Source organism: Danio rerio, chromosome 5 (genome assembly GCF_052040795.2).
Source record: "Danio rerio strain M-AB ecotype USA chromosome 5, GRCz13ab, whole genome shotgun sequence".
In the NCBI taxonomy this organism is placed as follows: Eukaryota; Metazoa; Chordata; class Actinopteri; order Cypriniformes; family Danionidae; genus Danio; species Danio rerio.
The window spans coordinates 47,239,230-47,250,702 of NC_141025.1; the positions used below are offsets into that span (position 1 = coordinate 47,239,230).

At 34.4% G+C, this 11,473-nt stretch overlaps 1 long non-coding RNA gene across 2 annotated transcripts; it reads left to right on the forward strand.

Moving 5' to 3' along the window:
• The first annotated feature begins 2,103 nt into the window (after positions 1-2,103).
• Positions 2,104-9,498, forward strand: LOC141385596 (uncharacterized). Of its 2 annotated transcripts, none has more exons than XR_015491696.1 (3): positions 2,104-2,375; positions 2,446-2,573; positions 9,322-9,498. It is a non-coding gene; the product is annotated as an uncharacterized LOC141385596 (long non-coding RNA). The 2 variants fall into 2 exon arrangements; XR_015491697.1 differs by having other exon boundaries at positions 2,446-2,569.
• The last annotated feature ends 1,975 nt before the right edge of the window (positions 9,499-11,473 follow it).

An 11,473-nucleotide genomic window follows, 5' to 3' on the forward strand; every position in this document is an offset into this window, starting at 1 on the left:
ATATATATATATATATATATATATATATATATATATATATATATATATATATAACTGGCACTTTAAGCTGAATACTAGTATCTTGAAAATGTTTAGTGAAATATTATTTTCTGTCATCATGGCAAAGATGTTATTAACAGCTTGTAGAATTGAGTTATTAAAACTATTATATTTAGAAATGTGTTGAAAAAGAATCTTTCTGTTTAACAGACGGGGGGTGTAAATATACAGGGGACTAATAATTCAGGAGGACTAATAATTCTGCCTTCAACTTTAGTCAGATTGTATGTTTATACCAAAACGCAAATATTATTAATTGAATGGAAAACAACCCTTATGAAGAACAAATATACTTCATAAGTTAGTTATTAGTTCATTTTACTACATGTATATAATTTCTGTTGAGGTATAATTCATGCTGTAAGTACTAGTGTTTGTAAGTGTACTATTTGGGACCAAATTGGCCAAATTTTTTTCGTATGTGAATGTTTACTTTTAAGTGTGTTATATACTTAGTAAGGGGATATGGAATAAGCTGACACTGTATCAGATATTATTTTTACTTAATAGTACATTTGGTGGTACATATTGCTTGTGGGTTTTAAATACTTGTAATGTACCAAGTAACATAGTATCACGAATTTGTGCATGTCTTTATTTCACTTTGGTAGGGCTTAAATTAAATTTGGTGTTAAACACCACACACACACATCCTGACTGAGTCTTGTTTCCCTGTAGTGAACATTATTTCCATTTACACTCATTACTGTGTTTGTTTTGCCGCCTGCCTTGAACTTTTCATCTTTTATACAGACTACTCTTTTGGATTAATTTGTCACTGTCTACTCTTCCACTGAATCTTGCCTGCTTGACTACTCTTAATAAAAGCTGCATTTGAATCTGAGCCTTGTTGACACACCAATCATTATTAAAAAAAATAAAGATTCTTTAATAGATCACTTAAGAGTAAAAGCAACTGCATGCCAAATAGACTTACAGTGCATGTTATAATTGTATGTGTTACGACCCCCTCGTTTGAGTCGCAACATAAAAGAGTTCGGACAACAAAAGAATGTATATGCAACTTATTTATTATACATAAAACTAAATAGAACAACAAATCAACAAACAAACAAATGTCTAGGGGAAAAATAAAGAAAATAACTACTTTAACTACACAAATAAATAATGCTAAACAAAACCATTAGGTTGCAGAAAGGAAGAGATGATCTTGACACGAGGACGGCCCGTAGCCACACCGTCCTCCTGAAGCTAGCACACAAAACACTTTTATATGGTTTGAGCCAATTAGTGACAACCAGGCACCCAATCAGGATCTGCCACATCCATACTGAAGTCCTGGGGTCGTCACAGTATGTCAGTAAACAAGTATAGGCCAATTGTACGAAGATTATTCTGTCAAAAAGTCATGTATAATTCATAAATTTCTAAGTACTTGTTAGAGAAGTGGTTTAATATAAAGGATATTTTCTTCTAAAGCTTAGTTTCGGTTTAAGAAAAGTATACTCCTAGCACACTGGAATAAGCTTCTCTCTTTTCTTCATTAGTATCATCAAGCCAAACAGAGAACTGAAATACAGACTGTACAGCTCATTTCAAATGCATGCAAGTGTATGACTCAGCCAAATGGTCACAACTCTAAAAATGAAAGTTATAAAGGTTTCACAGTCACAAGGAGGACAAGAAAGGTTCTCTTCTCATAAATTTATTTAAACACAGTGGATTAAACAACTGAAGCAGGCAAGTGATCACCTTTGCAGAGGAGCAGATGGAATGTTGTTCACAATGTAAAAAAACGATCTTTATTTAAGCATAAAGTCACTTCCCTTAATGATACCTTGTGCATCCACAGGTTTAGGAGAAATGTCCTTGGGAAGAAGGCAAGTTAGAGAGCAGGTAAGATGAACCATCTGACCTCAGTATTAGTCACTGACTGACTGGAATTGCTGGGGTTATATGGGGAACCAGTGATTGCTGGTGCAGGTGTGTCCTATTAGTACTCAGGTGAATGTGCTCGGGCATGATGAGGGGTGGCAGGAGATGGAGAGCGATGATTTGTACTGAGGGAACGTGATGGTGAGAGAGAATGGTAAACGCAACACCAGGAACAAGCCGGCGATGTGACAAATGTAGCTGTTTGAATTTCATTAAGCAAATACTTAAGAATAATAATAAGATATTCTATATTACAATATTTTTCTGTTTTACTATATACAATGATTTGTTTAATCTCAACTAAAGCTGTGTGTAGCATTTTATTGCTTAAAGTACTGTCAGAAAACAACATTACAGAACAACTTAGAAAGGAAGCAGAGGAGAAGAAACAGGTTTATTGACTTTCAAGCAGAACTGAGGTAAGTTTTCTAAGTTTGTGGAATGAATCAATTGCAGAAAGAAGAATAATCAGGTTTTCTGTCTTTACAGGTAATGGTGGAGAACACTTGCTGGAGGTGAAGGATTGCACACTTCTCAGCATGAGGAGACAATTGCTGGAGACACGAGGAAAGAAGATCACTGGAGACCAACGAGGAGTAAATAATGGAGTGAAGCAAGTAGGCAAGCAGTCCATAATCTATCAAGTAGACCAAGTAACGTTGAGAAGCCTGTGCTTTTATCTTGGTGGTGATGAGCATGCTTTTGAATTGGAGCTTTGAAGAATCTGAGGTTTATGATTAAAATAAAGGAATGAAAGTTGAGCCCCTAGTGACGCCATGACACGTATTCCATCGCCACATTCCAAAATATCAATGCAAAGATAATTCAGGCTCAAATTGTGAAAGAGGAACCCATTTTCAAACTCACACAGACATTTACACTTTTTTCAAATTTACACTTTTGTCATATTGTAGACTTTACAAAGTTCCTCAGGCTCAGATAATGGTCCTTACATTTACTGGATTGTGACCAGAAATAAACAGCTCCTAATGGAAAAAAAAAAACTTGACATTGCATAAGGTTGTGGAAACAAATCAAATCAAAAGCTCAGACTCAGATCCAACCAAATATGATATGTTGTTATTGATATTGCAGCGAGCAACATGGACACAAGTTCAACAGTTTGTACACAATTGTAACAATTTGGTATATTTCTAAAATTCAGCAGTAAAGCATTTCTTATATCACTTACTTTTGGCATATTTCCTGAATTATCAGAAACCACCTCATATGAATGAATCAGCAATTTTTTTTTGTCATATGTTATACACAGTGGATACCACCTCCCACTGAAAATATAACCCTCAGTACTGGGAAACACCACACACTCTCCTGTTCACACACTACGGTCAATGTAGTTCATTAAAGTCATTTATAACGAATGTCTTTGGACTGTGAGCGAAACCAGAGCATAGGGAGGAACCCACACAGACACAAGGAGAACATGCAAACTCGACACAGAAAGTCCTCCTGGTTCAACTGGGACTTGAACTAAATATCGTACCACAAATTTTTCTAAAGGTTCCCTATAATGAAAATCTGGGTATACCAAGGCACAGTAGGACGATAAAAGATCAGCATATGGATATGGACATATCGTGAGCCTCAGACACCATCCTCTTCTCATGTAAATTCCATGAGTGTAAAACCCCGGTGGACAACAAGCCAATCACAGGACAAAACAAACTGTGATGAGACTCATGGGTCAATCCCTCTGCGTTTGCATGTATGTCTACTAATGGTCATTCATCCGGCCTTAATAGTATCTACGTCATTAAGAGAACACGACTCACATGCAGCTCTGAGATTTTATATATATATATATATATATATATATATATATATATATATATATATATATATATATATATATATATATATATATATATATATATATAAAGCTCTAAGATCATTAATATACATACCTCAGGCTGCATTTGATAAGCCAAACGTTTTATAGTGATACAACAATGATAATTTTCCTCCCATAGTTATTTTAAGAGTATATTTCCCTTACTATGTATTTGGGACTTTTATTTTGAATCCGAGAGCGGCAAATTGATTACGATGCATTACTGGCCAATGACAGCATAAGGCATGTTTTTTTACCTTACCTCAGAACGCAAAGTGCAAGATTTACAGATTGTTCATCTCCACTCTGAAGAAGCATACGGTGTGTTTAGTTACATCTTTTGTTAATGTATCTTGTTTATTGGGATATTCGCTCCCTATGTTTCAACAAACACATGTACACTGCTGAATCATGTTAAATCACTCAGCTCAAAGGTCATCTGTTCATGCAGAGGCATATATTAATTGCTGGCTGAGTTTTCTTTGACTAGCTTCAAAATACAAATCATTACACCCCTATCACTCTCTTTTGTCAAGTTTAATTATAGTTTAGCCTTTATCCAATACAGATCTGTTGAGCAAAATAGGTAACCTTACTCTGATTTGGTTTATATTTGTCTGTGTTCAGCGTACATCATGCTCTGTGGTGTGTGTGTCTGTTTGTAAGAGCGGTACTTCAGAGCGGAGCTCATTGATATTCTCGACACAAGCCATATATGTTCAATTATGGACCTTTTGATTTTAGGGGTATTTTATGAAGCAACAAATGAGCTAATAAAATAATTTCTGGAGAATTTTTGAACTTACTGAAAGCGTAAACCCACCATGTAGATATCACAGAACAATTTTAAAACAGCTTGTACATCTTGTGACACAATGAAAAATTAAATGGCAGAAACAATGTCAGTGTTCAAAATCCTTTTATGGTACGCATTTGTGTCCATGAACACACCAGTGCCACAAGAATGACAATTGCCTTTGTCCTTGTTGATAAACCATACAAACAGAATGTTTAGCCATGTTGTCAAAATGGCAATGTGTTTCCTTATGTAAACTTAGTCAGTCAGCAAACATTGATTTTAACAGTACACATGTAAAAGGCAGGGCAAAGTTGGCAAACGACTGCTCCAAAAATATTTTTTTCTTAATGTTCTCACCACAGGTTAGACATTTCTTCTTCAGATGATATGTACAAATTGCACAGCGTGGGATTTCAAGAGACTAGACAGGGCGTACATTTCCATTTAATACATAATTTTTTTAACACATTTAATTCAGCTTACATCTGCAGTTGTACAATGGCTGAGTACATGATCAACAATAGTGGTTCGTTTTTGATCAGAAACATGCCTAAATCCTCGGCCACTTTTTCCGTCATTCATCATTACTGCTTTCCTTTATTCCTGCTTTTTTACCAGGTTTGAATCTGGGGGAAACCCACACGAGCAAAGGGAGAACATGTAAACTCTGCACACAAACATGGGTTGACCTAGTAAGCACTTGAACCAGTGACGTTCTTGTGGCAACAGTAAAAAGAAAAAGTTTGGGCACCCCTGATCTACACTTTTTGCAATAAGTAATAGAAGTCAGGATTCACCTGCATCATTCATGGCAAATTACAAAGTACAACGTCTAATAGAAATGTGAAGAAAATATGCTTGACCATTAATAATTACCATTGTTCTTCATTACACTTAATGAAGTCAAAATGTCTCCAACACTGAAACCAATTGTAATTATTAATGCAATGAAATAATACCTAGACTATTCAAGAGAAAGGCAGAGTAATGCATCTTGATCAAAACAGCAAACAATCATGAATCATCAGTTGTGTAAATGTAAACAAGCATCTGCAATTTGTTCAAAATAATGAGAAATTGCTTCTACAATGTCTGCAAATGACTACATGACGTGGAAGCAGAACAAGTCATTTTGAGAATTTCAGTTGAGTTCTGAAAAATGTACCACGGCAATGAGAAACAACTTGTTTTGTGTGTGTAACATTAATGCTGTTTTGCTATGGAACTCCAGTGATGAGGAAAGGAAATGAATGCAAATCTTTTAACTCAAGATGTGACACTGAGCCTCACACAATGATGATTATCAGATTCAATTATGTTACATTGTACACTTAAAAGTATAATATGTATAATAATTTAGATAGCTCTCTGTAAAATTCTACTCCCACAGTCTTTTAATTTAGGAAGTCATGCAGTACTAAAAGGACGGAATGTGAATCACACAAAACAAGACATGTTGAAACCCCTCTGTTCTTCCCCATATATTATTATCTCTTTTAAAGCACATTTCCTGCCATATTTATTCTATTCATATTTCTCCTTTGAACACATTAAAATGTTCTTTTAGATCTGAATGGCCGTCCATTAAATATCTTCAGACAAACACTCCATGACAAATTCAGAAGGCTCTGCTTTGCTTCATCCTGTCCCATTCTGCGCATCAGTCTCCTGCTGTCTGTGTCTCAAGTGTCTCTCGCTTCAACACCCACAGTCTGGGAATTAATGAAACACAAAACAAAGCTATCAGGCAGCTGATATTCATCCCAGCATTCCTTGAATTTTCTTTTTTTCTTAGTTCAGTAATTTGCCTTTATTGGATGGGAGAAAGTGGCCATTAGCAAGGCTCAGTGGCAGAATCAAAGCAGAGGAAAAACAAAAACAAATCAAAGGCAGGAAAAAAGGTTCTCCTGTAATTTAGCATGCAATTTTGAGTGCATTTCATAACACTGTGAATTGTACTTAAACACACGAAAGGATATGCAAAAAGTATTTATTGAGCATGTTTTTCATGTGCAGTTCTCCTTAAGAAATATCTTATTGATTCTCCAAAGGAACAGAGTATCATCAAACCATTGTCTGGTGGTGAAACAGAGGATCATACAGTGATGTCTTTAAGGGTGTTAAAAGCTGCTTGAACAAAATGAGATGAAAGGCTCTGCCGCTGCTGAATTATGCTCTCATATTTACCTTTGAACTGTGAACAAATCCTTGCAGTTCAAAACATCGCAATTATTGTTGATTGTGTATAATCATCTATTTCTTGTAGCCGTCTATCTATCTATCTATCTATCTATCTATCTATCTATCTATCTATCTATCTATCTATCTATCTATCTATCTATCTATCTATCTATCTATCTATCTATCTATCTATCTATCTATCTATCTATCTATCTATCTATCTATCTATCTATCATCTATCTATCTATCATCTATCTATCTATCATCTATCTATCTATCTATCTATCTATATATATATATATATATATATATATATATATATATATATATATATATATATATATATATATATATATATATATATATATATATATATATTATACAGTTGAAGACAGAATTATTAGCCCCTTTTCTTTTTAAAATATTTTCCAAATGATGTTTAACAGAGCAAGAAAATTTTCACAGTATGTCTGATAATATTTTTTCTTCTGGAGAAAGTCTTATTGTTTTTATTTCGGCAAGAATAAAAGCAGTTTTTAATTTTTTAACAACCCTTTTAGGGACAAAATTATTAGCCCCTTTAAGCTATATTTTTTCTCAACTGTCTACCGAACAAACCACTGTTATACAATAACTTGCCTAATTGCCCTAACCTGCCTAGTTAGCCTAATTAAGCTAGTTAAGCCTTTAAATGTCACTTTAAGCTGTATAGAAGTGTCTTGGAAAAATATCTAGTAAAATATTATTTACTGTCATCATGGCAAAGATAAAATAAATCAGTTATTAGAAATTAGTTATTAAAACTATTTTGTTTAGAAATGTGCTGAAAAAAATCTTTTTTCGGTTAAACAGAAATTGTGGAAAAAATAAACAAGCGGTCTCATAATTCAGGGAGGCTTATAATTATGAATTATGAATTTATATAATTTATATATATATATATATATATATATATATATATATATATATATATATATATATATATATATATATATATATATATATATATATATATATCCTGAATAAGAAAAAGTTGGGACAGTAGTGAATACTATTGATGTTAAATTTTACTTTGACTTTTTTGTGGTCAAAAGTAACTTGCACTTCTGTGATGGCACCATTAATGCTGAACAGTACATAGAGATTTCGTCACCTTATGGTGATAAGGTTCTATCTGACATTTTTGTCAAAATTGGGTTATTAACATATTCCTATTAAATGGCAACTTATCTACATTATGTGATGTTTTTTAATAAGTTGTTTACCATTTAGAACTTTTTATTTAACAAACAAATGAATTAAAAAAAAAAGAAATTACCAAAGAAATTAATTATCTAGTTCTCATGTAACACACATAGGCTATTTGGCAAGAATGTAGTAACATGAATTTGTTCTACTCCAGCACTTCCCCAGTCATTTTGAATTAAGTACTGACTATTTCATTCAGTCGTTCGTTCATTTGTTCATTCATTCATGTATTTATTCAATCTCTTTTCGGCTAAGTCCCTTTGTTAATCAGGGGTGGCCACAGTGAAATGAACCGCCAACTCATCCAGCACATGCTTTATGCTGCGGATGCCCTTCCAGATGCAACCCATCACTGGGAAACACCCATACACTCTCATTCACTCTCATACACTACGGAGAATTTAGCCTACCCAATTCACCTATATAGTGCATGTTTTTGGACTATGCGAAACCAGAGCATCCAGAGGAAACCTACACCAACATGGGGAGAACATGCAAGTACACAGAAACGCCAACTGACCCAGCTGGGTCTTGAACCAGCCACCTTCTTGATCTGAGGTGACAGCGCTACCCAAAGTGTTGCCCTACTTTATTCAATAAGATAATTAATAAATAAAACAGCTTTGCAATTTTGCCATGCACCATCATTCACCAGTGTATTACATTACAATCAGAAGACATTGGGTATAAAGAATGCAAAGCAGACTGTTCTACTATTGGCCTCCCATCTTCCTATTTTAAAAATGTGCTTGACAGTTGACCTTGTCTTTAGTGCTATGAAATCAGCAGGAGAATTTAACTTTGATAGTGCAAGAGTGGGCAATAATGGCATTTTTTGTTGGTAAACAATGGAACGCACATTACAATATACTAATATTTATTCTTATACATTTATGTATAAATAAGTATTCTTACTTATTTATTTTGATTAAATTCAATTCAATAATTGCTTTATTGGCATGACAAATGTTACAAATGTATTGCCAAAGCAGATACAAAGTTTACATTAAAAAAAATAAAATAAAAAAAATAAATTTATATATATATATATATATATATATATATATATATATATATATATATATATATATATATATATATATAATAAAAATATAAGTAATATATCATATATTAAATCATATTAATATATATATATATATATATATATATATATATATATATATATATATATTACAATCAACATTTTAGGATAAAACAGTAAAAACAGCGATGATAATCAGTTTATTTACAATGATTTTCTCTCTCTCTCTCTTTTTCTCTCTAGACTATTGACTACCACGAGAGTGCTTAATGTCAAGATCTGCAATGCTATTTCAAGTGAGAGTTCTCATCAAAGAAAGTGTGAAAAGATGTTCAAAATCGTGGCTGCATCTTGCCAGCCAAATAAAATCATTTTTATTCATCGCTAAAACAAATTCAAAAGAAAGAGCAGTTCTTCTCACTGTTGACTTTCAATGCCTCAGTAAAACACAACCTAATCCATGTTAAGGCATTCAGACACTTTCCTGAGCTGAGTGTCACATTAAAATGCCACACCAAAGTGTGTAGAAGTCAGCTGTGACAGCAGCAGTGGCGAGCAGAACACAAACAGGATGTGACATCTTGGTGGCAGTTGCTGCATAAGCACTTGCCATGCAATTTAGAGTTGCAAGAGTGTTCTTCCACTTCTTTCTCCCTCTTTTAGATTTGGATTTCATTGTCTGCCATAAACACCGCTATAGAAAAGCATTCTTTGACAGCCACAGCCCCACAGTTTCATACATCATACATACATACAGGGAAATCACAGATCAAAGATGGATAGAGGCAATGACAGACAGTGACAGAGACAGGATGACAGGCATTTCAGCTGAATGTGGCATTTATGGCAGTCCTGTCTCTTCTCTCTGTCTGCAAGTGTACTTCTACTGAGAGACAAAACTCTTGAATCTCCTCTAGCCTGTCCGTTATTGTTCAAGTGTGTCTGTTTTGTTTTTATCTTTTAGTAAAAGGTTAAATGGCAAATTTCTAAAAACAAAATGCTGGTAATGCTGGCAAGATTTTAAAGTCAAGTAAGCACTGGTAAAGCGCCTGCAAAACAAATCTCTAAATACATTCAGAAATGTAACTGTATCATTGTGTTCCCACACCCACAACTCGTCCTCTCTTGTTTAAAATTAACTGCTAGTTTAAAAGAGGATGCAGGCAAAAGAAAAGGTGAAAAGCAAATCATGTGCAGTCGGGGTTTTTATAGCCAAGGCTGGACAAGATTGGGCAAATAAACAAACAAACAAAAAAAAAACAAACAAAAAAAAAACTTATTAACATCATCAACAATACAGTCCCACATCCATTCGACAAACCAAGACTAAAACAAAGGAACTCATATACTTGGGAGATCAATGAGCTAACAAGGTAATGTTGTAAAAAAAAAAGATGAAGAAGAGAAGAGAGAACCCAGTCTAGGAGACTCGAAAACAAGCAGAATTCCTTTATTTAGACGTGCTGGTTAAGGTGCAGTCATACAGCGTCTTTAAGATGTCCATGTGTCCGCAGAGCCTCCTGGAGGTCTGCAGTCTGCAAATTTTATCACGAGTCTGAATTAAGACAAAGATGTCATGTCTATATTCTGTTCTTAGGAGGAGGGGAGATGGCTAAACAAAGCATGCGAATGAAGTGTTGCTGTCGGCAGGGTAAACTGCCTTTTCGGGCCTGATCTCATCATGTTCTGAAGACAGAAACTGCCTGACCAGTTGACTGAAAAGAGAAAACAAGTTACACAGCCGTGCTGTGAAACTGACACTTTGCATTACTTTGGAATATAAATTTATATTCCCACAGTAACAAGGGGGCAGAGACAGTCACTGCGTCAACTAAAAAGGTTAACATGGGGATAAAGGAGAGAGTTGCAAGAGGATAACGGGAAAACATCACAGTACAGTACAAAGCCAGTGTAATCCCCAACTGTAACTGAACTGCCAACTATTCCAGCATATGCTTTACATAGTGGACGCTCTTCCAACCCAGTGCTATATTCGTAAATGAATAATTCCCAGAACAAAAGAATAATAGAAAAATAAAATTTACCGTGACTGACATCCACCACACAATTTCAGTTTTCCCGCAACATGATGTCATTAAACAGTGATAGCGCAAAAAAAGAGCATCACATTTCTGCCCTTTAATAATCTTGTGCCATAAAACGTTGTAGGTCAGTAATAAATAATAAAAAAATGTAGCTAAAGGCATAAATTGTGTGACCAATCGCTATTCAGTTCACTTCACTATTATGTGGCAAGTATAATTAAATGATTCACTCAGTCTAATCTTCAAGAAAAGCCCACAGTTCGCTCATTTTTCATGTTTTCTGGCTGACTTGAGATTGCTTTGCTCCCCCGCTGTCCTGATCCATTCGAGCGGTTTCATCTTTTCAAGAT